Below are 27439 nucleotides of genomic sequence, written 5' to 3'. Positions count from 1 at the left end.
ATATATATTTGCTATAGCTTTGGCTGCTTAGTTTTTTTTTTTTCCCTCTTTTCCCTCTCTGGGAGGCGGGTCCTTGTTGTTGAGTTTTGGGGACTTGGCGGGAAGCCAGCTCAAAACTTGTACACAGGCTAACTGGAACAAGGTGAAACTCCTGAGCATCTGCAGTATATTGATGACATTATTGTGGGCCAACACAGCAGAGGAAGTGTTTTAGAAGGGGAGAAAAATAATCCAAATTCTTATGAAAGCTGATTTCTCTATAGAGCAGAGTAAGGTCAAAGGACCTGCACAGGAGATTCAATTTTTAGGAACAAAATAGCAAGATGAGGATTATGATACCTCAATGGATGTGATCAATAAAATAACAGCTGTGTCTTCAACAACTAACAAAAGGAAACACAAACTTTCTTAGGTGTTGTGGGCTTTTGAAGAATGCATATTGCAGGTTACATTCTGACCGTAAGCCCTCTTTATTGAGTGGTCTGGAAGAACAACTTTGAGCAGCAGCAAGATTTTGAACAAATTAAATGGGAGGTAGTTTGTGCTGTAGCATTTGGGCCACTCCAGACAGGACAAGGTGTGAAAAATATGCAGTATGCCTCAGCCAGGGATAATGTCCTCCCCCAGAACTTCTGGTAGAAAGTGCCTGAAGATACTCAAGGTCAACCTCTAAGTTTATTGGAGCCAGGAACATAGAGGATCTGAAGCCTGTTACACTCCAACTGAAAAAGAAATATTAGCAGCGTATGAAGGTGTTCAAGCTTCTTCAGAAGTAATTTATACTGAAGCACAGCTTCTTTTGGCACTTTGGTTACCTGTGCTGGCCTGGATGTGCAAATGGGGGGGTCCACTCTACACATCATGCAACTGATGCCACATGGAGTAAGTGGATCACACTGACAATGCAACAGGCTCACATGGGAAAACCTAACCGCCCAGAAATCCTGGGGCTGATCATGGACTTTTCAGAGGGCTGAAACTTTGGATTGCCAGAGGAGGTGACTCATGCTGAAGAGGCTACTGCGTAATAAATTACCAGAAAATAAAATCAATGTGCCTTGTCTTGCTCACAGATAGATCCTGTTGTATTATGGGAAAATATCGAAAGTGGAAAGGCTTTGTGGGGTCCCACAAAACACAGTGAAGAAACTGCTGAACAGAGTGAACCTAGTAAGTGTACAGAGGTGAAAACTGGCTCTAGACATTGCTGAAAGAGGAAAATAGCAAGTACTTTATCTGTATATTGATTCATGGAGTGTGGTAAATGCTCTCATCAGGGTTGTACTTTCATGTCTCTTTATTATTTATTTTTCATATTTTCCTTACAATTTTAATGTTTTTCAAAATTTTTTTTTATTATTTTAAATTTTATTTCTTTTAAAGTATTAAAGTGTTGCTGTTTCAACCTATGAGTTTGTTTTTCAATTTTACCCTTCCAATTCTTCCTCCATCTCACCATGGGAACAGGGGGTTGAACAAGTGTCTCAGTGGTGTGTAGTTGCCAGAGACGGTTAAACCACAATAAGGACTAAAAATTATCAGACTTATGCATTCTCAAAGCACATTTGAAGCAAAACGTGTGAGCCTGGTGAGAGAGCTGAAAAGGTACTAACTATTGTAAACATCTGACAACTGTGATAGTGAAAGCCTGTAACTGCCCTGGATCTTCAGTATCTACCCAGATATGATTTCTAAATTCACTTTCTTTGACTTTATTTTACATATCAATTGCAATATAATGAACAAGTATTTCCCTTGAACATATCTGTGGCCAAAAACCTGGTGTTTTATGTATGAATAACAGTTTTAGAGTTAAATTCTGGTTCAGTTTTAAAAATCAGAAATATTACCACCTGAGGACATGAAGTAAGATAATAAAGGCTATAGATTAAATGTGTCCTTTTGTCTGAGGATTTTTTTTAAATCCCTGTACAATTTTGATAAAACAAGGGTTATTTTATATCATATAAAATGGGTTCTTCAGGCCTTAGGGTACTTTTGCAGTAGAAATTGCATGACAAGGAAAATTATTATTGCATTTTTTATTATTATACAGTTTTATATCTAAAATGCAGTATTTCAAAAGCAATCTACTTCAGCTAAGCTGGACATAAAGTAATTTGAAGATTTCGAGTGCTAGGAATCTAAGTATTTCTTATATTGTGCATTTGAAAGCTAGCATTACATTATTTTGTTTAGATACCTATAGAAAGAAAGGAAGAAAATATTACAGTGTATCCATCTTCATAGTCACCACAGTAAGGCCTGTGTAAAAATTTTAGAACACTCTTTCTGTTGTGAACACTCATTCCTGCTCTATTCATTTGTGCCAATGCAATGATTTTGAGGGTATAGTCCAAAGTGTATGATGAAATTGACTTCATCAAAAAAAAAAACCCAAAACCAAACTCCAAAACCACGCAAGTCACTTTATTTTTTATCCATCTCAGTTTCCAGATACAATTCACAGTGCAGCAGTGGAAAGCATTATGTTGGCAGGTTTAGCAGAGAAAGCTGCTGCAATGTGAGCAGGACATGGGAATACCTTGAATGGACACCTGTCTGAATTTGGAAAAGTATTTACACTGTAAAATGCTACATTTTGAAGACATTACTTAATCTTTCAAAAATACCTTCTCTCATGTGAGCAATTAGAGAAATTTAGATTGAACCAGACTCATGCATATATATACACACGGAAGGTTATGTCTTCATGTGTGCATGTAGTCTTTTATAAAGAACTCTATCAACTAGTAAAGACTAGCTTTGGTCAAAGTAAAATTTGATAAATTGGGTAGGCAAAAAAAAACACAAAAAGAAATCAAGCTGAGAAAGAACAGTTATACAAAGTCTGCTTTCTTTGTTGTGAATATATAAGTTAAGATACAAGTAGAAGTATTAATTACTTTCCTATTAATGTGGGATTTTAGGGATAAATGATTTCTGTTGTAAAGCATGAGGATTTAGTTGCTTGAATCTTATGGCTCTCATATAATTTATTTCTTACTTCCTGGACTTAGTAGTCAACTACTTTTGTTTTTGTAACAAAAATTTCTTGCACACTTGCAATTACAACTGTAATTGTACAACTATCTCAGTTTTATTACAGATAAAAAGTAAGACAAAATTTACTGATAATTAAAGCCTGAATTCCAGCTAAAATATTTTGCTTATTATCTGTTATAGGCTAGCTGCCTGTCAAATCTAACAGGAAATCAGTTGGAAATATCAGACACAAGAACTTTTGTCATCTAGTTTCTTTAGTCTTTTCACCATAATGTATTTGTTAGTTGAGGGTGGATTTTTGTAGGATTTATAATTTTTTTATGATTAGTATTAGTAGGTTTTTTTTCCCCTGGTCATTTTTTAGGGAGAAATTTTGTATCTATTGTTTCTCTAATACTTCTTTCCTAGTTTGCACTACCACAAATCCCTCAGAATATTTCATCTGAGGTTTGGAAAAATACAACTTATTTCATTGCTAAGGATTTCAATATTTTCCAAGTCTTCAGCTGAAACCAAATAACACAGAAACAGTACTTAGGTATCTTCTCTTATAGTCAGAACTTTCTGTACTTTGTACAGATTTTGCACAGCTGTGAGGTCTTAAAGAACTTTCATTCATAACCCATTTTTGCCTGTGACCAATTCATTCCACTCGTGTTGGGAAGGGCTTCTGGGAGGCTCAGCTTTTTCTGCATATGCTTTCGTTGGTCCCAACAGATCCATGTTTCCTCCTAGATGTGGATCTTTGTTATCTGTTATTTTTTTTATTGGAGTAGTTGCTTCTTTTCTCAAGGTCACAGTCCTATGCTTCTTTTGGCTGTGAGCTACAGTGTTACATACACTTTCTACCTTCCTAATAACATTTAGACTTTACACAACATATTTTTGGCTGAATTAATTTCTACTAGTACTACAAAATAATAATAAAAAAATAGAAGCTGAACACATCCAAAAAATAAAGAAGGAGGAAAAGGATGATTAAAGCCTAGTGAAAGCCTAGAATTGAGGTAGTCTATACTTTTTCTCCAAACTGGGCATAACAACATAGCCCCTTCTGGGCTTAAGTCGCACTCCTCCAAGGTGGATAAGAATCCCCTTGAAATTGTTATTGTCTCCAACTAAGAAACACTCCAAAGATATCTTCTTTTCTTGCACATTTTAACCTTACACTATCTCTTTAGCCATGTATCTCTCATGAAATTTTCAACCTTCATTATGTACTACAGCATTTCTGCATTTTGCTAATTTTCTTTCACTTGAATTTCCAACTGTGCAAAAGTTATAAAATCATAAAGTTAAAATTATTCTGAATTTACTGTTCAATCAGTATTTGAGATCTCCTATTATAAGTATGAGAAAGAGAAAGGGAGTAGGATTAATATGAAATTAACACCAGATTTCATAAATATGAAATTAACATATATTTTTCCAAGGATTTGTTTTAGATGTATTTCAACACCATGTTCTGTTGAAATGTAGTCATTATGAAATGGAGGAAGTATAGTTCAGCATATCTATTTTGCAATGAGCTGTGCTTTCTTATGCTGTAGGAAAAGTTTTAACCTTGATGCACAGACCAATTTTGCTCAATGCAAGTGAACAATTCTCCATTTATTTATACTAGTAAATAGATTGGGAAGGGAGAGAATTGACTCCCAAGAGAGATATCACAAGATGAGAGATTGTTCTGTATTTTTGTAGTGTAGTGATTTTCCTGCTATTTTTCCTGGTATTTGTTGATATCTAATCTTCATGAAACATATTATCATAGATTTGAAAATCCATAAAAATAACTCAAAAACATGGTAAAAAAGATCATAATATAGAAAACAGACTAGACCACATTCTACTTCAAATTTCCATTTGAATTTTGCTTGTAATGCATACAGGAATGTAGAATTTGGAAAAAAAGTAGAATGCTTTTACTTTCATAAATGTGACAGACGGGGTATACAGGGACTGATGATGACTTCTGTGTTTATTTGTTTTCTCTGTTGCAGCCCTGAAGACCTAAAATCCAGACACAGGACAGTAACATGAACATTTGACATGTAGAATGTTGAAGCTGAAGTAGGTGAAGAAGACAACCCATTGGATCAGGAAATACATGTGATGCATATTGCAGCACCACAGAACCACAACATGACTGCACCTGGTTGACACCTTTGGAGATTATGTAGTCACAGAGTCATTGAATCCTTAAGATTGCAAAAGGTCTCTGAGATCATTGAGCCCACCAATTAACCTAGTGCTGCTATATTCACCACTAAACCATGTACCCTAGTATCACCCACCACCCATCAAGCAAGCAGAAGGTTGCTCAGAGCAATGCCTAGTTGGACTTTAAATATTTCCAAGGATGAAGACTCCACACCTTCTCTAAGTTGCCTGTGTCAGTATTTGACCAATGTCACAGTACAAAATTTTTTTCCTCTATGATGAAGGTGTTGTGGTTTAGGAATGGTATTTCCCAATTTAGTGTTCCCTCTGAAACACTGCAAACTATGCGCCATTCGATCACTCTCCTCTCCCCTTCCTCTTCCCCCTATGGCAGGCTAGAGTGGAAAACTGGAGACACAGTAAGTAAAGATCAAGAGTTGAGATAAGAACCATTTACTGGAAACAGCAATGAAATAAGGAAATGAACAGTAACAATAACAATATTAATAACAAGATGTCCAATGGAGGCAAATGATTCACACTCGATTTGCTCACTATACAGTGACTGGCAATGTCTGACTCCCACCATGGTATGCACTGTGCAACCCAAAAGGGTCCCTGGAAAATGATGTGAGGTGGTAAAGAATAACCTCTGAGTCCTAGCTATACCTTCTCCTTGCTACTGCAAAAATTAACCGTGTCCTGGTTGGAACCAGGACAAAGGGTTTGGAAAAGAATTTGTGACTTGAGGCCCAAGTGTGGCTGGGTCTCAGTGCTGACAATTTAGAAGCAAACATAATCTAGCAGTTGGTGTAATGTTTATGGCACAATATTATGTGTATTTGTTAAAATCGTTATAATTATTTCTGTGTTGTTTCTCATTTAGCAAATAGCTCTAGTCTGTTCTTTATCTCTTCACACAGCATAGCATACAATGTAAGGTGACCTACTAAGGAAAATATTTTTATTCCCTTTGTCCTTCACTTACTGTCACATATATCACAATTCTATTTGATCTGTGCATGAGAGATTTATGAGTTCAACAAGCTGCCATGAAGTGGCCCCTAATGACTCGGAAACTTAACACACAATCACTGTTAATTTTTGTGATATTCATTCATGGTTCTCTTTTTGCAAAAGTAAAAGCAGCAGTTTGTCCTGCTGCTAAACAGGAGGTTCATTTTTGGTTAAGTCATGTTTTAGTGTATTATAATCTTCTAAAATACCACATATCCAACAGAAGTTTATATTTAATGGAAAGCTACTAGCAGATATTTACATAAACCCACATTCAACTCTTTGGTCATCTTTGGAGACCATGGATGACTATATTTTATTTCCACTCACAGATTCTGTGTTTCTACATCCAGACTGCTGTCATACAATGGGGATGTATACTTTTGTGTACCTATAGCTGTATTGCTTCAGATTTTTATAGAAGCTGTACAGAAGATTTTAACTGAGATAATATTTACCAACTCTCAGTAACTGAAGGAATATATATTTATTTTTTGAAATCTGACTTGCATTTCCATAGTCAAAATATTCAACTTAGTAAAATTATCCTCCCTACAGTGGTATTTTGTGTATTGGGGGATATTGTGAAAAAAACCACATAAATTTGTAAGCAATTTTCTTAATTGTTTTATTGGGTTTTTTGTATGTGTATTTACAGATGGTCAGTGTTCAGCAGAAGGTTATGCATTTTCTTTTCTAGACAGAAAATTCAAACAGCAGGAACTGAATGTCTATTTTTGTGTTTGTTCATCACATACTAGTTCCTCCATCTTGTGCTGAGTTAAATATTATACTACCTTAAAAAAATACATAACAAACAAAAAGAAAATGAGATCTTTCATTTTATATATATTTCTGTCTTTCTTTAACACACAATATTTTTTAAAAGAGGTAAAAATGCATGCACTATGATATTCTGTTATTTCAGCAGAAAATTAAAGCCTTATGGTTTTTGTTTGTTTGTTGGTTTTTGGGTGGGGCTTATCTATCTATCTATCTATCTATCTATCTATCTATCTATCTATCTATTTATTTAGGTTAATTGGTTTCTGTTTTGCATTTTTTCCCCCCAAAGGAATTTTACTGCTATGAATAAAAAAACTAGCTGTCTACATGGGAGAACTTGCTAAGCAGAGAAGAGACAAAATTAGTTTAATGAAAGAATTCTGTGTTTCTTAATTTCTTGCATACAAGAGCTAAACCTTAAAGGAAGTCTTGGAGTTTTCTGGAAAAACCTGTTAGTTTCTGAATATATGATCTTTTTTCCTCTGTAATTTTGTCTAATATATGGACATGAGGTCTAAGCTACATTATGTAGCTCTTTATTTGATCTTTCATCTTGAGGAGGAACTTCTTTGTGTGATTCAGCAGAGTATTGCATATTGCAAAAACCAGTTTATCATGTATCTTGTACTCACTACTTAGGGAACTCCAGATATTAGTATACTACTTACTGCAAGCTGATATGGGACAATCAAAATGTAACAATAGTAGTCTTTCCAGAAAAAAAAAAAAAAGCCTATTAAATTAACTAGGTATATTAATCTGGGGAAATCTTTGCACAGAAACAGCTCTGACTTGCCCACACACAGTACATGTTTGTGAGCAGGGACAGAACCTCTGTTTTACTGGGGGTACCTTCATTAATCAGATTGATGTGGTATTGTTTCTTGTCCTATGGATAAAAGACTATGACTAATGACTTTTTTTTTCATGTTGTCATCCTAACACTAAGACATAAAATTCTACTGATGCTAAGGGTCCAATTTTATCTGTCTCAAAAAGAGAAAAAAATCCCAAATCCTCGTGGTTGCCCAGTAGTAACAGTTCTGACAATTCTGAACATATTTAAAAGAATGTACTCTACTTTCTTTTCTTCATTCACCTGCTCTGGTATCTCTGTGGAAAGTACAATGTATTCTGTCATTTAGTATTGGAAGAAAAGACCTTAAACAATTAAGGAACAGAATGGAGAAATAGATGGTTTAAAATGGTGGAACAAGCACAAAACTGAAAGCAGACAGAAAGAAATGGGTTCTAACAATATGTATAACAGGAGAAAGAGTGTATGTAGTAAAACAAAAATTGAGTCTGTGATATTAGGCTGTATCCAGCTGAAGACCAAAGAAAATCTAAGTTTTGTACGGTCATCTGATTAATCTACAGCATGCTTTATTCTTATGTATTTTGTTCTCTATACTATTTGCATTGACAGAAATCAGAGTTCCAAGCTGTAATCAAGTCAGTACATGTAAGCTCTACTTTTGGCTCATGTGGAAAGCAATGAAAACAGCCAGAAGGTGGCAGTTTTAGACCATTTTTAAAAAGAGCTGTCAATGGCTTAGGGCATAACTATTAGGCTACTTCTGCATGTTCAGACTAAAACACGAAACAATTTGAAAGATAGTTTTAAATTATTTATGTGATAATATAGTCAAGAAATAAAAAGTAGATTTCATCTCAGGAGTGGAAAATTCAGTCCCATTTAACTTTAGACTAAATACAAAGGCTACAACTGAGAAAACAATTGCTTCAGGAGCTACTCAGTTTACTATAAGGACATTTAGAAAAAAAATAACTACATTTTCAGCTAAGGTGTGCCAACATCTTTGGAATCCATCAGGGCAAGAGCATCCACAAATTTTAGTCTAGTTCTTGGTATGGCTCCTAATTTCTTCAGATGAGTTAACAAAGTTGAGTTTGGTTTGAGTTGGTTTCTTTCTCATTTTTTTCTTTTTTTAAAACTTAATTTTCCAGTCTACAATAATGTCTGTTAAAGGGCAAGGCTCAAGAAATTAAATTCAATTACTAATTTAATTATAGCAGAGACAATTAGCCAGAGAAGAAATAAACTTGCTTCAGAGAAGTCTGACTTGCCAAAGGAGCTCAGAATTAGGCCCTTAGAAATCATAAGAAGGTAATGGATAAAAGCATTTGGTTAAGTTTGCTGACAAGAATTAGTTTTTCTTTTAACAAGACAAATTGTTCCTTTAAAGGTGCAACTCCAAAGATCACTATTATGTGTTTGAGTCCTGAAATATTTATCAGCAAAAACTGCAATCAAATCTCTAAATAAACAAAGGAAAAGCACACGTTTGCAGGATTAGGGTATGTGATAGGGCATCTTTCCCCTATAGCTTCTCACACGAGTGAATACTTAGTAACATGCATGATATACCATATCAAAGGGGCTAGCATACAAATTGAGGCTTGGAAAAACATGTGAGAAGAAAAAAAAAAAGCCAGCATATTACAACACAAAAAAAATCTGACTTTTTGTATCTCTTTAGTCAAAGGATTTCTGTCTTTATAGATACCTGAAAAAGAACCCTTAAAATAGAACTCCCCTGTGCTCTCCACGAAAACTTTTCAAAGGACAGCTGACCTCTTTTCTCACTTTTCACTACTATCATTCATGAAGAAAATAAAACTTTGAGAAGCTCAAGGACATAAAGCAAAAGTTGGTAAAAAATATAAGAAACTGAGTAAAGAGAACAGGGTATATTCAACTGTGAGGTCAAATTTTACTACAGGGGATGGAAGGAAGGAACTAAGATTCTGGATTTTAAAAGAGGACAAGCTTTGCTGAACCGAAGAAATCATTAGTAAAGTCAATTATGTTGAAAAGCTTAGGGCCCTGAATATGAGAAAGGTCTGAAATTTCTTCTAGTGAAATGATTAAAGATATTAGGAGTTGTGTATTCCAAGAAAGGGAAAAGATTACAGGGAGGATGAAAACCCAGTGGAGTGAATAAGCAGTTCAAGAAATGTGTTTTGAATAAGCAGAGAGCATAAGAGGAATGAAAAAAAAATATTTGCAATTCCTTAAAATGCAAGAGGGTGAGAAATTAAGTGAATATTAATGGAAGTCTATTTGAGGGCCTACATCTTGCTCTGGCAAAGTTTAAGACAGCAAATCACATGAGAAAAGGGACTTCAACCCTTAAAGTGAAATTAAATTGTGGGGGGAAAAAAGGCCTTGTGAGAGTGTAAGGAGGGAGTAGAATATATATAAAGTTCTCAGGAAAATGAGTGGGTTTCTTAGGGTTTTCAAAATGAAGATTCTGTTAATCTCATAGAGAAAGACCATATGAATGCTGGCAAATTCAAGTTTTGCTATACCACAGAGACTGTGCAAGATTTGCCTGTTTACTCCTTGGACTGTGTGTGGACAGAAGTCAAAATTAGCAGCATTAAATTGCATGCGTTCTTCTGGATAAGTTATTCCAAAAATGGGCAGAGGAAGTAGTCAAGTTTCTTTCTTCCTTTTGAGATTTGAGGAAGGCAAGAGACAAAATTGTTCTTCTATAAGGCATTTTGGGCTTTGTATCCTTATTTCATACTTACATATTTGCCTACATGTATGTTTGCTTTGCTTTGATGTCTGTCTTGAAGCTTCAGCCTAACTAAACTGTATTGCATCACCAGTATTACCTCCTGCACCATTTCAATATTGGCTATTCAGGTGCAAATGTCTCAAGTTTAAGATTAAAAATACAAAAAAACCCTACAATCTTCCTGAGCTATTCCTTAAACTATTAAGAGAAAAATAGAGGAAATGGTAGTATTGAAATAAAAGAAAAGAAGAGTCCAAAAAATATAATAAAAGACACACCACCCTCATCCCCCCACTTCAAACTGACTTATAGAAAACAAGTGTTTGAAAGGAAGGACAGTGAAGTAAGCCATATACAAAAAACGGTGTAGCAAGTTGCATTTTACAGTAACGCCGGAATACATCATCGCAAGCACTCATTTCATATGAATACTATTTAATTTGATCAATACACTTCCTAAAGCAGAACTCAGGACATGTAGCAATACTAAATAGTTCTTCCTATCACCACATACTGAAGAGCTTTAGAGAGGATATCATAGATCTAGAAGCAGAAGAAAAAAGAGTAATCATCCGTAGTCATACTCACCCAAGGCAATAGGAACAGAATACTGTGACAGAGTGTAACAGTGATAAAGAAGTTTATTCTTCTGGGACTTAGTACATCTAACATCTTCCTAACATCTCCCTCACTAAATATCTAGTCAAAATGGTGTATATAGCAATGACAGTTTTCATTACTTATGATACTTAATGTGTGAGGATGCTCTGCCTGGAATGGCTAAACAGCTTGAACGATGCCCTATTTGCAGAGCTATCAGTAGTAAATGAAGAAAGGGGCATCATGGTGCTTTTGGTGTTGAATAATGCTAAAACCAGTCTGACTCACAATCCCAAAGTTAAACATCTTGATAGTGAAATGAAGGTATGGAAGACTGGGTAAAATACCTGCATAAAGGAATAAACTAGTGATACTGCTGATAACTTACCTAAACCTGCTGAGCTGACACAGTTGGCCTGGAAACATATGACTGAGAGTCAATCACTTTATACTAAGCTCTGTCCCAGATTTTGTTGGGAGAGTCTTCTAACATACCCCTTCTTGATTTCAAGCTTCAAGAAGTAACTTTGAATCTTTAAGAGAGAAAAGGGAAGTAAGTTTCATTAATTCCCTTTGGGCCCTCCTTCCTCCCCTTAACTTTAATATCTTTTCAAGTTGCAAAAATTTTGAAATATATTCTTCTTGCTGAAAAGCTCACTCTTCTTTCCTGCAGAATTGAGTAGAATAATGTCGTGGGTTAGATAGGAAGTGCATACTCCTTAAAGGTTTTGTGAACAGGAAAAAGTTGTATGCCAGTGATTCCAATGGAAAAGAGAACACAACCCAGAAAATTTTGTCAAGTTTTATTTCAGATCATCTCATTCTTCATGCTTGACACTGAAGGTAAAAATATCCCACATAGGCGTTTCTTCTTCTGTTGGAGAGAATGGTATTGCTCTCTGTACTATCAGGTTTTTACTGTTACTTTAAAACTGATGTTTTTGAGAAAAACAAACAAACAAACAAAATTTATTTGCACAGTTCCACACTAATAACTCTTGTATGTGGGTTTGTGCAAATAATGGATTTACCCACCTACTAGCTCATTTTATTTGGAAAAAACATGAATCAGTTTTGATTTTTTTCCCCTTGCTTATTGGGGGTTTTTTCAGTGTGAAGAACCAAAAGAATACAAATGTCTGCTCCAAATCACGTAAGCCTGTCATTTCTTACACTTATCAAAAGAAGAAGGATCAAAAAGCCTCACTTTATGAGGTTCAGACATTGTAAACTGGTCTACTGTAGTTGTAGATGTGTCCAAAGCCATTCGTTTTCTTCTTATAGAGAGAAGTGTACTTATTTATTTTTTTAGGATATCTGTAATTTCTTCAAAACACAAAATACATGCAGTCCTTTTTATATTGATTAAGAAAAGATAGCCTTCCAGGAGCTGATGTCTAGCATATCTGCCTGGGTTGGGGAATAAATTCTCACAAGTAGGATAAAATGCAGTTTAACACAGAAACTGTTTGGTACACTAGTTAAACAAAGTAATGTTCATAATAATTTAATTAAGAATATTACCTAGGGAGGAATCATGTTCATATATATTGCTGCAATGGAGAGGGAGCAGTGAGATTGCAAACAGAAGTTTGTTTTTTTTGTTTCTTTAACTTAAAGAGAAAATTTAAAAAGGAAATAGTTGCTGGAAATATGAAGTATTAGTGGATATGAAAGGAGTTACATGTAACTGCCAAGAAAACTTTAGGGATGTGATCTCATATTGTAAACACTTTGAAGACAACATTGTAAAGGAATAACAGGAATTCTTTACTATTTCTGATGACAATAAGACAAATATAGCTGTCAGAAGCCATGGGAGGGAGGTGATGGCTAGAATACATTAAAACAATGGTGTCAAATATATTTAAAAAGAGTATTAGAAGCAGATGAGAGGAAGGGAAGGAGGGGTGTACTTTCTTTATGTGGAAGAGTAAGCAAGTAAATACAGGAGTGGGAGTGCTCTAAGAAGAGTTGATGCAGAAAGAGACCATGAACATTGCCATACTAACCCTAGTATCTGAAAGAATAAAATATTCAAGTTTAGTCCCAGCTTTATGATTATCTGTTTGTATAAGAGACTTTCATTTGTGTATGTTTATGTACAAATCTATCTACAAACCCAATCTTCAATCTGAGAATACCGTATTTAATAATAATAATAAATCAAAACTGTATTATCTTGATCAAACACAGGGTTTGAAGAACTGCATGTCAGAATATACTATATGAGAGGATTTACCTTTACAGAATGTTATCCCAGATGTAGATTACTTTCACTCAAATATTTTTATTTTATTAATTTTTATTCTTTACAATCACATTTCCCATTAAGTGTTCTATGAGCTCGTGATGAAGAGATTAATTCTGAAACCTCTGAATCCTGCTTAAGACATTAATCATTTTACGGTAAATTAGTTTAAGGATTATTTTTCTTCAAACTTACAGGTTTCTGTTGTCTTTGTTTTCTATCTCATTGCTGCCTCTGTGTGAAGGAAATACACCTTAGGTGTACTGCTGCATAAATTCACAACATCTCTGTCAGAAATACTTTTCTACTCAAAGACTCTAGTGAAAGAATTTTAATACCTAAATGTTTGGACTACTTTTCGTTTCTGCTCATGGTTACTTTATAACATGAAAACTCTAGTATTTTACTAAAAATTTAAATAATGTACATTTTTATGGTTACTATGGTTTTAATTAGGAAAGTTTCCTTACTAAAAATATAGGTAGACCTCAGTAATTTTGTGGGGTTTACCAAATTCTCAGACCGTACTTTCAATTTATAAATTCTATTTGTTATCTTCTGGTTGTCATTTTCAGCCAAAGACAGTTTATACAAAGACAATTTAATACAACGAGAAACTGATCCAACAAGAGCAAGACCAAAGTTGAACTATTTAAATCATCAATTGAGGTAAAATAGAGAAAAAGATTAAACGCAGCCAGGCTCATAAGTACAAGCTATAAATCCATTTTTCAAACAATTTTCTTTAGTTTAAGTCCATGCCATATATTCTCCTTAAGATATAAAGTACCTCTGTCACTCTTCTCATTCTACAGTATCTTTCTGGATTTCTCTCTTTCTTTCTGCTAGAATTTTTACACAGAGGCACTAAGCATCAGTCAACACTGCTTTACATAGAACAGATTTAATTCAATCGTCTTATTATCATATAATCATGGAATGGTTTGGGTTGGAAGGAACCTTAAAGATCATTTTGTTCCAACTCCTCTGTTGATGGCAGGGACACCTTCCACTAGACCAGGTTACTCAAAGCCCTGGCCAACCTGGCCTTGAACACTTTCAGGGATAGGGCATCGACACCTTCTCTGGACAACCTCAACACCCTCACATGAAAGAATTTTTTTCTAACATTTAATCTAAACCTACGCTCTTTCAATTTAAAGTCACTGTCCCTAGTCCTGTCACTACATGGCCTTGTAAAAAGTCCCTCTCCAACTTTCGTAGCCTCCTTAAGGTATCTGAGAGGCTGTTATAAGGTGTCCCTGGAGTCTTCTTTGATTAAAGAAGCTGATGAACAGATTAGTATTTTACATACTGGAAAAACTATAAAGGGATGAGTAGGGATATGGCAAAGTTATGTTTGGCATAGGAAATGGAAAAAATATCCATAGTTTGCTCAAATATGATTAAGTGTGGACACCAACTATAACCAGAAAGTACCATGTTCAGAGTAAACAGAAGGAGATACTTCTTTACACCGTATTAGATTGAAAAGGTCAATTTCCTTACCAACAAATAGTTCAGATGCTAAAAATGATGATAGAAATCTGGTTACAGAAAGTTTGATGAGGGAAATTCATGTTGAAAAAAAATCAAGGGTTGCTATATAAAATGACAGGATGTAACTGGAACAGGAAACACCTGAAAAGAACTTCCTAGAGAGGAAAGATTCTAGAAAAAATATACTATAATTTTGTGCTGTTCTGATGTTTTTCCAAGACGTCATAGTTAGAGAAGATAGTGGGCTGCTAGAAAGATATTGTGGATGATATTGTGGCCCCCCTTCCTGTGTTCACGATCTGTTTCCTTACAGCACCAGTGTCTTACCTAAAGTAGAAGCCATAACATTCAAATAAAGGGTAAAAATGTAAACCCCAAGATTCACCTTTTACAGTAACTCCTATTCAGTCCTTAAGTCTTTTGTCCATAACCCTGTTTACATATTGCATACATGAGGCAGTAACTCCTTAGAATCAGAGTTACAAAAAAAAAAATTAATCTCATAAAGAGTCTGCATCATTCCATAATCAGTGTAGTCATATGTACATTCATCCCATTTTTCTTTCAAAGACTTTGAATTGGATAGTGGTTTTCTTCGTGTTCATTTATTATTATGTAGTTCTGTAAACAAACTTTCTCTCATGTTAGTACCTAAGGACAACAAACTTTTGAATAAAACTGTCATTCTTTTCTCTCTAAAGATAATCCATCCTTATGGTTTTGTTTTTTTTACAAAGTCTCATTTTGTTATAGGAGTGTATGAAACAAACTGTTATGATTACAACACTTTATATCTAGAAATCCCAATTCAAATTATTTAATGTATTAATAAAGTCTCTTGACATTCCAGTGTGATAGAGGGGCACTGTTTTTGCCCAAAGGAGTCAGAAGCAAAATGAAAAAGAGAATGAGCATGTTAACTCACTTGGGAACAACAGAAGGTTTAGTCTGTCAATACAAGGCAGTAAATCTGTCTGAAAAAGAGCTTAAAAAATAAGATAGAATGGAACATTGGAAGGAAAAGAAAATGGGAAAATTCAAATATTACATTCAAAGAAATTTATATTGCATATGGAAAATCCAACTGTATAATATTAAATACAAATAAAGATTTCTGGGTTTGGGTAGGATCTTAAGAATTTTCTCTCATAATTTCAGTTGAAATACAATGAGTTCTATGATATTGTTTCATATTATAACCTTCATTTTTCATTTTTAAATGATTCTGATTGCCATCTTATTTGCACCAAGGTCATACTAATGATATTAAAAGGCTCTGTAGACTATGAGAAATAAAGCAGTATATTTTTTATATTGTACAAATAAATGTACCTCTTTAACTTCTGTGAACTTTATTTACCTCTCATGTTACTCAAACTTGTTAATTGCCTTGTATTTCCTTGAAGAGTTTACCTTACTGTATGGATGGCTTATTGGTATCAATAGGCAGACTATTGGAGGAAATAAGAAGACAACTGCTTTACTATGTACCTCAGATCTTATTCACCAGTTAATTAATATTGCAAGTTAATCTAATAAATTTCTAAGTGCTGATAGATAGTTACAGTATTTTTTTTAACTAACAAATATATAAAGAAGCAAACAAACAAACAAACAAAAAAAAAACCAAATTGAGGGACCTAAATTTGAGTTACTATTTCCTGTTTGGATTTCTCACTTATTATAGTGCATCTAAACCCTATGTAGGGATTTTATTTTCTTAAATAGAAGTGTAATTTAAAATACTTAGGTGAATTCTGGACATCAAGGCATTCTCTGTGAAATTTGACAGTTCCATACCCTTTCACAGCAGCAGCTAGAAAGAAAAATGAGTTTCCATAAGATGCCTCCAACAACACCGATGTTCAAATATGTGCTTCCAGAGTTTTCAAAGTGTAGCTGCTAAGTGCTAAATCATATGACCCAGTAAGGTGTCTAAAAACTGAGCTTATGAACCATATGATTTTTAATTATTTTATTATTTTTCTAGTTTTTAAAATTTGATTCTTTCTGTGTCAAGAGAATCTGAATATATACATTTTTCTTTTTTGCTTAATACTGCAGTATAGAGTCAGAACTAAGTCTCTTCTTAAGTCTCTCAAATATCAATAATGTAGGTCTGAGATGCATGTCTCAGTTCACTTGCTCTTATCAGCCTTCATCTGAATTTTTACTGTCCAGCTAGAATATTTACCAGAATATTATAAGTGGCATGGCATGATGAAATGTTGCTTTCCAAATCTTTTTATATTGCAAACTTTGCAAGACTAAATTATTTGGAAGGGGTATCTTCAGTAAAATCAGCAGAAGTCAATAAGATGAACTTCAGCAAGAAGAGTTCCTTTTGTTAATTTCTAGTCATAAAATAAAATAAGAATAACATAAAAGAAAGGAATACAGCCTATTTACTGCCAGGGCTTGCATGTACTTGTAGAAGTCAACTAGTAGTAACCTAGCTTCAATGTTGGAGTAAGGTTGGACCAAAATCAGTAAATCCTACTAATGGTCAGGATTTACTAGCATAAACCCAATTCTGAACTGCATTTTTAGGACAAGAACAGCTTGTTTTTCACTGTGGACAGAGGTACAGATGCAGGTAATGTAATTAATGGGATTAATGTAATTGTTGTAAAGTGTCCACACTGACCATAGGCATGCTCTTCTAAGTGTCTTGTTTTGCTAAGTGTCTGCTAAGTAGTCTTGTTTTGCCTTCAGTGTAGTTGGTCGAAATTTTACTGTGGATTGCAGTGAGATTACAACTAGGATAAACTGCATGAGTCTGTAGACATAGTTTACAACCAACAACATGAGGAGAAAGATAAGACTGATTGGGAAAGATTCCAAGCATGGAGGGACATCTACAGAGCTTGAATGGACTGTTAATTTACTGGACTGTCTGTTATACCCCAGTTTATTGTTGGTTTTATGTGAAATTTAATGTACCCCCATATTATTCCCCTCTATCCCTCAGACTTTCCCGCCAAAAGTTGTTTACCACCTTGTTCTCCCCTGTTTTCCCACTCCTCTGTCACTGACTGGCTGGAGTTTGCTGCAGTGCAGAGAGAGCTACCATTGGTCCCTTCCCCTGGATACCCAGAAGCAACACCCACCTTTCCCCTGTCTCCCAATCCTGTCTCACCCTGAGTTGTCAGTTCCATGCTCCTCCCCAGTTCTGAATCCTCCCCTCAGACCCACCCTTTATAAGTCCCTGTGTTCTCTCAATAAATCCGCATTGCTTCCAGACCCTTCACCTGTGTCTGAACCCTTTTCGCAGCGCTGCGTCCTACTCCCTTTTCCTTTCGGGCTGTGGCAATAACAACTGTGAACATTAAGATAAGATAACAAATGCTTCCTACATTAAAAAATCAGAAAACATTTTGATAATGCTACAGTACAGCAATAATTTTATCACTATTACTGAGAATAGATGATTACATTCTTTCTCGACAGGAAGCTGAACGTGAACCAGCAGTGTACCCAGGTGGCCAAGAAGGCCAATGGCATCCTGGCCTATGTAAGGAACAGTGTGGCCAACAGGACCAGGGAAGTGATGCTACACCTGGAGTACTGTGTCCAGTTCTGGGCCCCTCAGTTCAGGAAGGATACTGAGGTGCTGGAGCAGGCCCAGAGAAGAGCAACAAGGCTGGTGAAGGGACTGGAGCACAAGTCCTATGAAGAGAGGCTGAGGGAGCTGGAGTTGTTCAGCCTGGAGAAGAGGAGGCTCAGGGGAGACCTCATCACTCCCCACAACTGCCTGAAAGGAGGTTGTAGCCAGGTGGGATCAGTCTCTTCTCCCAGGCAACCAGAAGTAGGATAAGAGGGCACAGTCTTAAACTGGGTGAGGGGAGGTTTAGGTTGGATATTAGCAAAAAAATTTTTCCAGAGAGAGTAATCAGACATTGGACTGGGCTGCACAGGGAGGTAGTGGAGTCACCATCCCCGGAGGTTTTTAAGATGAGACTGGATGTGGCACTTGGTGCCATGGTCTAGTAACCATGATGGTGTTGGATCAAGGGTTGGACTTGATGATCTTGGAGGTCTTTTCCCACCTGGTTGATTCTATGATTCTATGCTTAAAGGACTTCTGTAGACTACCTGAAGCAGACACAGTTACACTAAATCAATAAGCTTAAGTAAGATTAGTTTTAATTATATTTTTTGCTCTTAGGTGGTTTGAAACCCTAACATGTGAATCCTACAAACAGTGACTCACAATGTCTTGTGATTTTCAGACTTTTTCTTCATTGCCCTCTCTTCTCATCAAAATTGCTGAGTTGAGCTACTTAGACACTCAAATTTACATTTTAATTTATGACTTCAGAATTTGAAACCTTTCCGGGGAATCCCTTTAGAATTCTTTGAAATAAGAATTAACATCTAAAAGTTTTCATACCATTTTAACAACAACAAAAAAAATCTTCTATTTGGAAAATAGAAAAATATCCAAAAAGAAGATAGAAGCAGAATAGGAAAGGAGTTAACTTTCTTTTCTTTTACTTTAAGTAAAAATGGAATGGGAAGACTTAAAGGACTTTTATGATTCCATAATGGCCAAGACGTGCTACACTTTTGCTCATAAATCAAAGGGTTGAAAGCTGCAAAAGCTTCAATACCGAAGAGAGCTGCTCAAGGCCGAAAAAATGTCAACCTTTCTTTAAAGGTTCAACAATAGACTTCTGCTTCTCATCTCTCATGCAGGCATTATACTAGTCATTCAAATCCCTGGGATATCTAAGATACCAACTCTTGTACAGCATCAAAAATACTGGGTCAACTGTGAATAAATATAACCAAAAAAAAAATGAAGGGAAAAAAGGTTAGAGAAAAAAATGAGTCAAATCTGTAGTTGGGTGAGTATCATGCAGGTTTCTCTGGTGTCACAAGAATACCCCCCACAGAATACTAACACGTGTTCACTTTAGGGAGAATGACCCAGCTTAAGCAAAAGTGTGGGGTCAAAGATCAATATAGCTTCCACATATAATATCAACCAAACATAAAAAAAAAAAATCAATTCTGTGGAATGAAACCTTACCCTTATTATGAACAGAAAACAAATGAAGAAATAACCAATTCAGCTAAAATCTCTCATTAATCACAATAACTCTTACCTTATCTTTATATTCAGGATTCTATCCAATTTCTAGAATTGGATTCTATCCAATTTTTTTAGGGTCCTGTTGTCTTAAGATAGAATTTAAAATTGTGGTGTGTAGATAGGAAGAGAGATATACTGATGTACCGTCCGAAACAAAATGTCAAAAAGGAATTTCTTCTATTCTTCAACTCTAACTAAATCAGTGTACTATTTCCTAGAATATAGAGTATTTTGTTCTGTCCCTTATAATGCAAAATTAGCTATCTATAGAGTGAATTATGTAAGTTACATGAGAAACGCTGACATTATAAAATCTTTTGTGGAATAAAATCAACAGTTTCTTGTCAAAATTGCCTTTATTTTAGTGGGAAAAGGGTATAACTTCATTAGTTAGTCTGTTTGATTTGTTGTAGTTTGATAACTGAAGTCTTAGCTTATTATCAGTATCTGTCCTGGAAGGGTTCATGTACACTTAATGTATGTATGACAATTTAAAACCACTGTTTCCCACTTATATTGCTACTAGCAAAATCCTTCAGAAAATAGAGCTATTACCCCAAATGAAATATTTTCTTATTTTTAATGTTTTTAGTATCTCAGCTAATTGAAGAATTAAAACTATAAGCCTGGAATTCCTAAACTGACAGTTTACAACAAGATCTAGCAAGCAAAAAGATAATATGCTCCAATATTTTTTGATTCAAAAATAATTTGCACAGCAGTTTAGTAGCTTACCTGTAGCCCAAGAAAAGATCCTAGTAGACAGATTAAATTCAACGCTTACTTAACCCAGAAAGCAAGCTGTCATTCCTGACTTGAAACTAGGTATAGAAGTAGCAGCAAGGACCTTTCACAACTCAGATGAGGCTTCAGTGACAGAATGATAGAATGATAGACTCACAGAATAGTTTGGGTTGGAAGGGTTCTTTAAAGTTCATCTAGTCCAGCAATCCCTGCAGTGAGGAGGGACATCTTCAACTAGATCAGATTACCTAGACCCCTGTCCAGCCACCTGATGAGTAACACAGCCGAGTACCTGAAAACTTTCTCAGTTTCTTGAACTGAATTCACATGTCAGTATAGGTATAGGTTAAATTTTTGTCTTTTGCTTCATAAGAACAAACATGCTGAATAAATCCTGCCATTCAAACTCTCGTATAGATTTTGTGCATTAACACTCTTCTTACTAGTTAAACATGCACGCTATTTTAGCTCTGAATAGAAAGCCTGTGATGCTTTGTCACTAGCTGTGTAGAGATCAAAGGTTGTATCACTGTAATGGCTAACAAGCTACCTGCAGAGCTGAAAAAGACTAGTGTGTAAGTGGGTTGCTCACTCAACTGCTTCTTATTCTGGTGGCTATGAGAGAGGGCAACATGAGCTTTCACTTCCCCAAGCAGGGTGCTGCAGAGGCTCAGGAAAGGACTTCTCCACAGAGGTCCTTCATTCTCAATTTTCTTGAAATTCTACACCATAGCTTGGAGCACTGTCTCCTAGATAGAGTGTTTTGTACTGGGCCTCCTCCACTCAGCAGTCACCTATGCATGTTCCAGGCTTGCATCAGTCTGTTCAGATGACAGACACTGAATAAATGAATGGGGAGATGATATTTCATCTATACTGTTACAGCAGAAGACCTCTCATTCATTAGATGTCATTGCAGCAACAGGTCTCCCCTTTCACAGATCATGACTAAAACTGACCTGAAGATCCAAATATTTTCCAATGTCTGAAATGTTGATTTGTGCAATTTCACTGTGAAATCTTTTCCTGAATGAGGTTTTTCTCTGCCTTAGTATTTGGAAAGACTATTGCATCTGATCCTCCAGTCCTGTGCAGAGGCATAATTTCATCAGTCATGCCAGATAAGTGTTCGTTATTTCAACACTGGATAGTCCAGAATGCACACACTCAAAATACAAACAGTGGTAAGATATATAAAGTAAAAAGGTATACATATATATTTTATATAGATAAAGTAAAAGGCGTAAAAGAGTTCTTCGGAAACTGCTATGACATGCAACCCTTATAAATCTCTAGTGTGACACTAGAGATTTCACTTTTGATAGTGAAAAATACATGCCTGCATTTGAAAATACCCAGTAATAATTTTGAACTAAGCAACGTTACAGAATATGGTAGATGACAGTAAGCAGAAAGATCTCTGATGATGGAACAGACTTAATCTATGTTAAGAAAAAATTATTTAGAAAATCAGATTCCCAACAATAGACTTTATATTCCACTTAATGAGAATTCAGTGTCCTCACACAAACAGAACTTTGTTCCATCCCCCCAAGAAAAGTATTGTTTTTGGTCTGCTACAGTGACCTTTCTCACAATCACTTTTATCAGGTTTCATTCTTGGGCTTTTTTGGAGGCGGGGGCAGGGGTTGAGGAGCGGGAGAGTGGCCGGAGGGGAGTGGGGAGAGAATAAACTAGACTTCTGGATCCATCATTTGTTAAATTAATTTATTGGTACACTTTTAGATCAGATCAGTACCTTTGCAAAAGATGTAGCCAAAACTGTTTCACAATAAACATTTTAATCAGATGGGCTTACTAAAGACCTAAGATGGGTGGAGTTGCATTCCAGCGTGAGTTTGTTCTCTGCTTTTCACCCGTTCATCTCTGATTGGCGCAGCTACTGCAAGTTCATATTTTGCTAAGGAAAAGAAACCTCTCCAGAGCAGTGTACCTTTGTGCTTTGGAATGCACACAGGTACCAGGGAGCATGCCCACACTCAGACAAAAGAACAAGAAGGATAAACTCTGCCCTACTTCAGCTACAACGAAATCCTAGCCGAAATAATTGTCCATGAAACTGAAAACCTGATAGGCAGCTTGTCAAAACAGTGACTGTGAACTGAAGAAAAACAACTGACCACGAGAATTAAAGATGACAAAATCTTAACACATAGATGAAGCAATTTGTTTTAGCTGCTGAGAAATGCTTTTACATGAATATTTTCACTCTGATGCATTTCAATTCTTGTTGGAAAGTTGTTAGGGACTCAGAATTGAAGTGTTGTTTATTTCTTGGTTTTACATTACCAATTAATGTTGTTTTATTATAAACCTGGATGAATAGCAATTTTTTAAAAAAGTACCTGTAAGTATCCATTAAAGTTCTCTTTTCACATAAAAGAACACACTGAAAACACATGAAAGAGTGGGATAGTGAATTAGAACTGCAGTTATTTCAAATATCATTACTATCCTATCAGAGACAAGACACAAATTTGTGCATGGTGTACATCAGTTTGCTTACAGACTGAGCAGTCTTCACAAAAGGACAGTTAAAATCAAAGCCGAATGTGTTGCATACAAACCTACCAAAAATTTTCTCACACTATTCAGTGTTATATGTAATGACACATCAGATAATATTGATTCCCTTCAAATTTCCACCTTAACATTATTGCCCATAGCAACATGAAAACTACTCTGGCAGAAGTTTGATGTTGAAGTAAAACAGATAGAAGTTTGGAAATTCAAAAATGAATGTTTCCAGGAATAATTGAGGGTTCTGATGTGCATGTTTTATTCAACAGAATTTTAATTGTGTGATCACATGCTACTTCTATAGGGGACACCTTTCATCTGGCACAGGTTTATTCCACAAAGGGACAATCATCTTTTTACTATTTTAACAGATGTGTATCATCTGGTATTGTCCCCAAAGACCAATGAGAGTGATAAGTCTCTTCTCTTCCCTCCAAAGGAAACTCAGCAAGGGCAAGTCTGTATGGCTCTAGAATAGGTCTAGATATATTAGTTTAATCATAATTTTTCCTAGGGGATGAAACTGGTTTGATGAAGAAACCTCAAAGTCAAATAATTTGGTTGTCCAGGGAAAGCTTGAATAGATTGTGTGACTGCAGTCCAAGTATCATGTCTTTTGAGCTCTTTCTGATATTAATAACAATAACAAAGACAACTTTGCTCTGAATATAATTCTGCTGTACTGATGCAGAAGAAAACCAGAACCAGACAGCCTTCCCTACATCCAAAGTACATCTAAGATTGTTTTCTACAGATACTGGAAATATTTCTTTCTTCTTGAAGACACCAGTGAAAGTGTGCTATATATATATATATATATACACATACATATATATATATTTATATATATGTTTCAGTACTAGCCGTATAGTTCAAGACTCAGCAATTCAGTACATTACACAACAAATGGTGAAGAATGAATTGGATATTGCCCCTACTGTGGGAGAAACTCTTAAGGACATACAGCAGGTGAAAACTGGCAAGGCAGCTGGGGTTGATGGAATTCTACACGAAGTCCGGAAGCATGGGGGCCCTGCACTCCATGCTAAATTTCACGAGTTTGTGGTGCGCTGTTGGGAACTAGGCGAACTCCCATCAGACCTACATGACACAGTCATCATCACCTTGTATAAGAAGAAAGGAGATAAATCAGACTGTTCAAATTACCGTGGTATTACTCTGCTCTCCATTGCTGGTAAAATCCTGGCAAGAATACTTTTGAACAGACTAATACCTGCTATAGCAGAAAGAATTCTACCTGAAAGCCAGTGTGGTTTCAGAACCAACAGGAGTACCACAACTATGGTATTTGTTCTCAGACAACTACAAGAGAAGTGTAGGGAACAGAAGAAAGGTCTCTATGCAACTTTTGTTGATCTCACCAAGACTTTCGATATTGCGACAGAAACGGTCTATGGCAGATCTTGGAACGTTTAGGTTGTCCCCCCAAGTTCCTTAAAATGATCGTCTTACTTCATGAGGATCAGAACGGCCAAGTCAGATATGGCAATGCACTTTCTGAGCCCTTTCTAATAACTAATGGTGTGAAACAAGGCTGTGTTCTTGCACCAACCCTATTCACAATTTTTTTCAGCATGATGCTCCAAAGGACCAGGGCAGACCTCAAGGATCAGGACGGTATCTACATTCGATATCGTACTGATGAAAGCCTATTCAACCTAAGGTGACTGAAGGCCCATACTAAGACCTTAAATCATCTTGTCTGGGAGCTGCTTTATGGTGATGATGCCGCCCTTGTTGCCCACACAGAAGTAGCTCTGCAGCATTTAACATCCTGCTTTGCTGAGGCTGCTGAGCTCTTTCGGCTGGAAGTCAGCTTAAAGAAGACGGAAATTCTCTATCAACTGGCACCTCAGGAAGTCTTCCATCATCCCCATATCATCATTGGTGAATCAGAATTCAAATCAGTTCAGCAGTTTAATTACCCAGGTAGCCTCATCTCCTTGGATGGTAAGATAGGTGGAGAGATAGACAACAGGTTAGCAAAGGCATAGAGAGCTTTCGGAAAGCTCCATAAAAGAGTCTGATGAAATAAACACCTGAAGAAAAGTACAAAGATCAGTGTTTACAGAGCCATTGTGCTGTCTGCTCTTCTATATGGTTCTGAATCATGGGTCATTTACCACGACCACCTGCAACTCTTAGAATGCTTCCATCAATACTGTCTCTGTACAATCCTAAACATCCACTGGTCAGATTATGTGATCAATACGTCTGTTCCAGAACAAGCAGCAGTCACAAGTATTGAGGTCATGTTGCTGAGAACACAGCTGCGCTGGGCAGGGCACGTCTCAAGGACGAAGGACCACCGCCTCCCTAAGATCTTGCTTTACAGTGAACTTGCCACTGGCTGCCGCATGAGAGGAGACCCGAAGAGGAGATACAAGGACTCTCTGAAACAACATCTCAGCCTTGGCCATACTGATCATCATCACTGGTCTACTCTGGCCTCCAATCAAGAGGCCTGGAGACACACCATCTATAACGCTGCTGATGCCTTTGAGAACGCACGCAGGATCACTCTCGAGGAGAAAAGACAACGCAGAAAGAATCGTGTCTTGCCAATACCATCCAAGGAGTCCTTCTGCTGTGCCTTTTGCAACTGGACTTGTCTATCTCGCATATCTGGTGGCCGTTTTAGCCACCAGTATGTTTGTAGCAAATGTGAGTACAGTCCTTCCCAAATCTTCATTCACGAAGCCTAGCCTTAATATATATATATATATAAAAAAATATATATGTATATGTGTGTGATCTATCTATCTAGCTATCTATGTATATGTATTATATATCCTAAACTCATTTTAGCGGACAAACTGAAATTTTCAGGGTAGCAAATGTGTCTAAGAACAAAAATGTTGCTATTTTTGCATAGTTTAGATTCTAGAGTAATCACAATAAATATACCATGATTGTTAAAAAGAAAAAAGAACAGAGAAAAAATGAATCTTTGTAACTGAAACTCATTTACTTGGGGGGGTTTATGCTTTTTTAAAGTTTGATAAGAGCATACTTAATGTGGAAGACTGTATTTGATATCAGACTAATTAGATTTAAAGTTTTTTTCATGTTTTTGTTGTGAACATTTAATCATCAGAAAATTGTAACTGCAGAAGTTGCATTTCTATTGCAACTATTGATTTTCATTCATTGAAAATTCATTCATTCATTCATTATTGATTCATCTATCATTTCTATTGATGGTTTAGAACTCCACCAGATATAAATGGTGAACACAGAGGGAAATCATAGAACCTTTAAGTGTGTCAGAAGAACACATAAATTTTTAGCATTAACCTAAATCTAAGCACTCTAAATTTTATTTCATCTTTTATCTGTCTTTAAAAATGAAATCCTAAATGAACAACAGTTAGAATACACTGTTAGGCACATTTAGAAACTGAATTTAATATATAATTTGACAGTCTATTTGCTCACAGAACAAACTTGTGCTTGCACACAAACTTTTATAGCCTCAGAGCTTTAGTGAAGCATTGCTTGTTTGCAGAATTTTGTGAGGAAACACAGAGTCTGTCATAGGTAGGAGTTTTTCAACATTTGTAGAGCATAGTGTTGCATTGCATTACTTTTTGCTACGTGAAAAATTCTTGAGGTGAACAACTGATTCTGCTCATACAGTCCATGAGGATTCTAGGGCCATAGAACAGAATTCAAAAATGTAAATATACGGATCAGGTCATAGTCAGTGAGAAACCCTGGAGAAAACAAATATGCTTAGCTCCATTTCTCTCAAAAACCTAGGCAAGCAGCTCAAAGATTCAAGATGGCATTTCTCTTTATATCATTTTAATACCTGTAGTGATCCATACCTGTTCTATTTCTTTTCCACAGAAACCAGCAGTATCAAAGGCAGCAGTAGAAGTTCACTTTGTAATAAAGAATTAATCACAAAAGAGAGTGATTATTTTTTACTATTGTCTCTACTCCCTTGAGGTCACGGAAGACAAAGTTCTAACTCAGTCAGTATTTAATACGTAGAATAAAATTGCCCCCTAAGAGGGACTGGAGATATTCAGCATAAAAGTAATACACAAAAAATTACAGAAGTTATTGTTCTAAGAGAAATTACATTTTCTTTGGAAAATAGTCAATGACAAATTTTGAAATTTACAATTTCTCTTAAAATAAAATCCTACTAACTAA

This window comes from Corapipo altera, unplaced genomic scaffold (genome assembly GCF_003945725.1).
Source record: "Corapipo altera isolate COAL_440 unplaced genomic scaffold, ASM394572v1 61411, whole genome shotgun sequence".
NCBI lineage: Eukaryota > Metazoa > Chordata > Aves > Passeriformes > Pipridae > Corapipo > Corapipo altera.
Note: the sequence above shows the minus strand (reverse complement) of the source record.